Below are 6,013 nucleotides of genomic sequence, written 5' to 3'. Positions count from 1 at the left end.
GTTAATAAAGACACAAAGTGGTGCTACATGATTAGTACCTGTGCTCTGTGCATTTTGGTTTTTGAGAAGCTTTTTTATTTTGCTTGTACAATAAATGATCCCAAAGTTTTTAATGTAACTTTAAAAGAGCTCTTCTTTACTTGGCAAGGTTATATGTTGACTATCTAAGCTCTAGGCATTGTAGTTTGTTTGTTAAAATAACAACAACAACAACAAAAACAACTTCAATGTGATTCCCTACAAAAGTCTTTAAAAACTGTGTTCCTCGTGAGGGCCTTTTAATCATGTTCCTGCAGTCCAAAATGGCTTTTGTTATTAGTTCACATTGACTTATGTATTAAAAATTCTTCTCCGAAACTACAGTGCACAGAGAAGAAAAATGTCGTATATCATCACATTGTGATGCTATATAAGATTATAAACTATTGGCATAGAGTCAAAATCACTTAGTTTATATGGACTCTTACTTGTAATACAAAATAACGTTCTTTATGGATTCTTATGCAAATATTCACTGTAAAAGTATTTTATTGTATAAAGGTATTTGTGTCTTCCTTCAGGTCTAGAGGGTGTTCTAAAATCAATAAATGCAGATAAAATCATGTGTATACATTCAGTTATTAAATGTGTTTGCATGATATAAGTTGTTTCAATATTCTCAATATAATTTGATAATTGTACAGAAAGAAGACTGAATATTCAACAACGAACCATATGTTAGATAAAATCATGCCTGGGCCTGAGTGAAATGTTGTCTATTTATGAATACAATTATTTCCTGCACAATTTAGTCTTGCTTAAAGCTTGTAACAGAATGATTCAATGTTATATTTACTTGCACATCATAAAAAACGTTATTTTGTATTACAATTGTCGGATACATTTAACCCACCCACTTTGAATAAGTATAAAACTTTCATAGTTTATGTTTTTGTTACAATTATACAATAAAACATAGTGTTGATTGAATGTCATATACACTATAAAAAACTATGTAACTTTTGGAATTTTGAACACAGACCTGGAAAACCATGTTAGAAAAAAATGCAAAAAATGGCGGCCATCTTGAAAATGACGGCCATCTTGAATGAGCAGAGATATGTTTGGACCCACTTCACTTTTGAAATCTACATGGTCTAAAGATGATTTCCTGAAAGTTTTATGCTTGTATCACAATTTGCACTATTTTGACAGCAGAAAACTTATTTCTCGCCCCACTATTTTGCTTTGTTTTCATCATAACAATGAATTAAAAACGGAACTGTTACATAATAAACTATGCTATGGAATCAACCGCTTTCAAACTGCTCAGATAATTTTTTCTGCGGCACATCAATTCAAAGGAATATGTTGACTTAATAGGTTAATAAAAAGATCGTGACATACTGATTGGAAAAGTACCTCAATAAACTAAATGAAAAAAAGCGAGATTTTATTAATAAAAGTGCAACATGATAGACATGTGTTCGATAAAAAAAACTGTTACTTACTAAATTAAAAATTAATGTGAAATTATGAATGAAAAATACGTGACTTAAAGAATGATCATTTACTATGGCTTACTAAATAAAACTGTATTGTGACGAACGAAATAAAAAATACCGTGATTTAATACGTAAAAAATATATAATAAAATACAACATTTCACCTGTTATAACATATTCGATTTTTAGTTACTTTTCTGTAACATAATCCAGTTTTCATGATTTTATTACACATGAAATTAAGAAGAAAAAATGACATCATTCAAAAAAGCCAACTGGTAGGATAATAAAACTATATCTAGGTATAATCAAGAATTACCTGTAGATATAAAGATGCCATTCCTGTTTGATGTCACCATAAAACGGAGTATTGGATTATACGAGTATTTTGTATATATAGGAATGATTGCAGTCTACGACCTTGTATGTCATTATAATGCCATGACGCACCTCATACAAAAGATTGGCGAGCGTTTAATAAACTCAATCTTTAAAAGTACGTTTTTATAAGGAAAGTAATTTGTTTTGGAATTAATAATTTATAGACACTATATTAACCATATGGTGTCTTTTAAGACTTAAGTTTTATTTATATTTATAATTATTCAGTGTCCATAATTAATTGTTCCCTTTTCTTTTTTTTTAAAGGTATATCAACTACATTTATTTTAAAGGTAGTAACTGCTATATATTTAATTGTTTTGTATGTGTAAAGATAATCATACTTTACTTACATTCAATTTGTCTTTAAAAAAAATAATTATAAATAATACATGTACTAATTTAATAATTCAACTAAGTTTTTTGTAAAGGTTTTAGTTTTTAACATTTCTATGGGAGATTTTTATATAATATTTTCTAAATTTCAAATATAAGCTTTCGATGATTGAACTCTTTATGTCAAACTAGAAATGTTAAAACGTAATTTATTTATTTTTATCTTTATTTTTTTTTTCGTTAACTGTAGGAAGAAAATATATATATCAACTTTGAATGTTTAACATAATAAATATTTACTTTAGACATAGACTCATTATTTAAGCATGCTATTTTCATCCTTATTGTTTTATTTTTCCGAAAACACTTCTTATTTTACATACTGTACTTATTGATAAACAATCATTTCTTCAAATCTCTTCAGAGAAACAACAAAGAAAGTAATACTGTACATACATTTACATTACAGTACCCAAGTACGTCTTTACAACAACAATGTAAACATGATCTTACATTCGCCCAATTTTCCAATATCTAAAGAAATAGCATCAAAACAATTCACTTGTAAATACTAGTACATTACCAATATAAGGAAAAAGGAAAGAAAAAATACACATTCATTTGGAAGAAAAAAATGTTTAATTAAGGTATCTACTTCACACACACACAAACACAATAGGAAAAGGAATGAAAAATTTATACAACTAACAGAAACATTTAATTCATTTTGATAGTTTTTTATTGTAAAAGACAGGTTGTTTGAAATATTGAGCCATAAAATTGTAGAAAAGAGAGATAAAAGTTTATTATATATAAAAGGCATATGTATAAAAGGGTTTTTGTGCCAACTACTAGAATTTTTGTTAAACGGCAACCATACATTATAAATAAACTGACAAACAAATCTTTATTTGGAATATTTCTCAGGTTTTTGTGGAGGAAGAGTTTAAGAAATAATTATAATTAAATAATATATGCGCCGCGTCACGACAAAACCAAAATAATGGGGTTTGCGACCAGCATGGATCCAGACCAACCTGCGCATCCGGTAAAGGTATCTAGTTAGCAGGTGAGCGATAAGGTTCTGCTTCAAATGGTGTAAAAACATAAAAGGGGCGATAGTACCCTTATAGCACTAGACCGTCGAATTAAGAGTATGTTGACGGTAAAAAGTTAAAAATAATTATATAAATAGCTTTAAACAAAAAAGCAAAAGATGCCGTAATAGCTTTGTTGCCAAGATTGCAGCAAATTATACGAAATTGATGGTCCCTTTGCGACCATATCAAACTTGAAACTCATTGGAAGATTGTTGTAAAAATGTGGAAATATATTTATCAAGAAAAAAATATTTTATACATCCTGAAGTAGTTCATATATAAAAAAAACTGAAGATATTTACATTTTATATAACATATGAAATCGAAATTAAATACCATTTTAAAAAAAGGTTAGACCCTGGTTTGTTCATGATTTTTTAGTTTTCAGTTTGCCTAATTTAATCCTTTTTTTTCGATTTGACTGTGATGTCAAACAGTCACATACTTGTATATAATTATGTTTACTTGTTCTATAAAATCTTACGAAGTTAAGAACATTTTTCAGATGGGTGGCGAAATAACTCACATTTTTATCCAGATTATTGTAACACATTTTCAAAATCTATGTACATGCTTTTCACACTATTTGTCACTTCATGAAATTAATTTCAAATAATGATGACATTGGTATACGAAAAAGTTTCTGAAATTACAATTATCATAATTTTACGTGATCACTAAAACGTCACGGTCAAATGAAATGGTAAGGTAGCTTAAAAACAAACTTTCACGTGTTAATCTGTTTGACACTTACTGTGCCGCTATGATAATGTGAGAGTGACGTTGCATTTTGTGTGTACTCAAAAGTTTACAATCTTTGTCTGAATAGGTAAAACAGTTTTTTAAGAATTGAATATAAAACAAGATAAGAAGTAAAATTTAAACGTCTTGATGGCAAAGTTGGTAAAGTCGTTTGGATGCGATACGACAAAAACTTTATCAAGAGTTCGAGCCTCACAAGTTGTCTAATCTCTTTTTCTTTTTCTTTTTCTGAACCTATGTTTTCAATTTTATGATAGATGCAAATGAATCGGAATATCAAGATAGTTTTGTTATAATATCTAATAATTTTAATATACCGCGATTAATATATTTATCTTGTGTTTTGTGTAGAATGTAGTAGTCACAGTACTTGTGCAGTGCACGAGTATTTCGTGCCAACTAAACTATAATTGAAAAATGCAGTATAAAGTTACCTACATTGAAAACAGTGAAATAAGAAGTAAATAAAAAACACAACACCCGTAATCCATACACAAAAAAACAACATATTCTTTGCGAACCGAACCTGTCTTGCATTGATAGTCGACTAGACAATTAACTGACAGTCAACCTATCGCATTACCTGTACAGTTGGTAAATTTGTTGATATTTTAATTCATATCGTAAAAAGGGTTATAAATACAATATGATAACTAGTTTACACCGTAAAAGTGGACTTGACCGCCGCGTCACTAAATAATTATCCTAAACGTACAGTACCATCTTGTCAATGATGAATCCACATAAACAAAGGCAGTGTACAGTACCAATTGTGTAATAATATGTAATACAGGGGGGATAAATTTCTGTCTTTAACATCCTGCTGTGTTAATTTAAATTACTGATGAAAAAGGTGTCTAATAATACATCTAAACAGAAGACTTTTGTATGCGCTTTTTATCATTGAATTATTAGTCTTTATTTGTTACGGATGTCAATTCACGTTTAACGTACTCGAAACTTAATGTCATCCCAAAATTACTGTTTTCTGGATGACATAACTTGAAATCACGTTAATTAAAACCTGTAAGTATGATAAGAGAAAGATCAAGATTTGTAATTTATGAGTTCAGTGCTTTCATAATGCCTCTAGCAAACCTTCGTACACCTTTACTGGTTATTTATCTAAATAAACTATTCTAATTTCGTGGTTAATCTTTTAGATAAAATCAAATTGTTGATGAAGTTGTTGAGTACTAATAAAATGTATTCGTTTTTGCCCTACGTAGAATGCGCATGCGAGATATACAACATCCGTTTCTATGGAACTATCGTATTGAAAAAACATCTTTTAATACTTTATAATGCGAAAAGATTTGTCCAGTGCCTGTCATTTAAAAGACATTTACAGAATAATGAATAAAAAAATCAAAAAGAATTAATGAAAATTTTGCCTGTGTCCCCCTTTAATATGTGTTGTCAACAGTAAGTCTGCTAGACGCATTATATTCTACCCTTTTCACTAGTTTTTTTTCTTGACAATGTACATAAAATGTCTGACATAAGCGGTAAAGACATTCAAAAATAGTTCCCAATCCCTATAACAAAAAGGTGTTTTTAGGACAATATAAACTAAAAAAAAAATAGCTAATAAAAGGCATTGCAATATTAGCAGATGTGTCTTTATTTCTGGTATCAAAATTATTATTATAATTAGTGAATGAAAAACGTTATGACTTTTTACTTGGTTGTTAAATTTCCGGTATGATTAGTTTTTTTTCTAAATGAAAAGTAAATTAATATGAAGAAGTCGGGAAAGGTTTATTTAAGAAGTTTATCTAAAATAATATATATCGAAATTATTATCATATTTAACAATTTTGTTATTGAAAATTATGTTTTGTATGTAACATGACAAATATAATAAATCAAAGCGCTGAAAGCACTGATGTATTCGCTGCGCAATATAAATGCATATGTGTCTTACTAAAAACGTTGCAATTGTAAAGA

Source organism: Ruditapes philippinarum, unplaced genomic scaffold (genome assembly GCF_026571515.1).
Source record: "Ruditapes philippinarum isolate M1 unplaced genomic scaffold, ASM2657151v2 ctg4097_1_1_1_1, whole genome shotgun sequence".
NCBI lineage: Eukaryota > Metazoa > Mollusca > Bivalvia > Venerida > Veneridae > Ruditapes > Ruditapes philippinarum.
The sequence above is the reverse complement of the archived record's forward strand: the minus strand, read 5'-3'. Positions refer to the sequence as shown.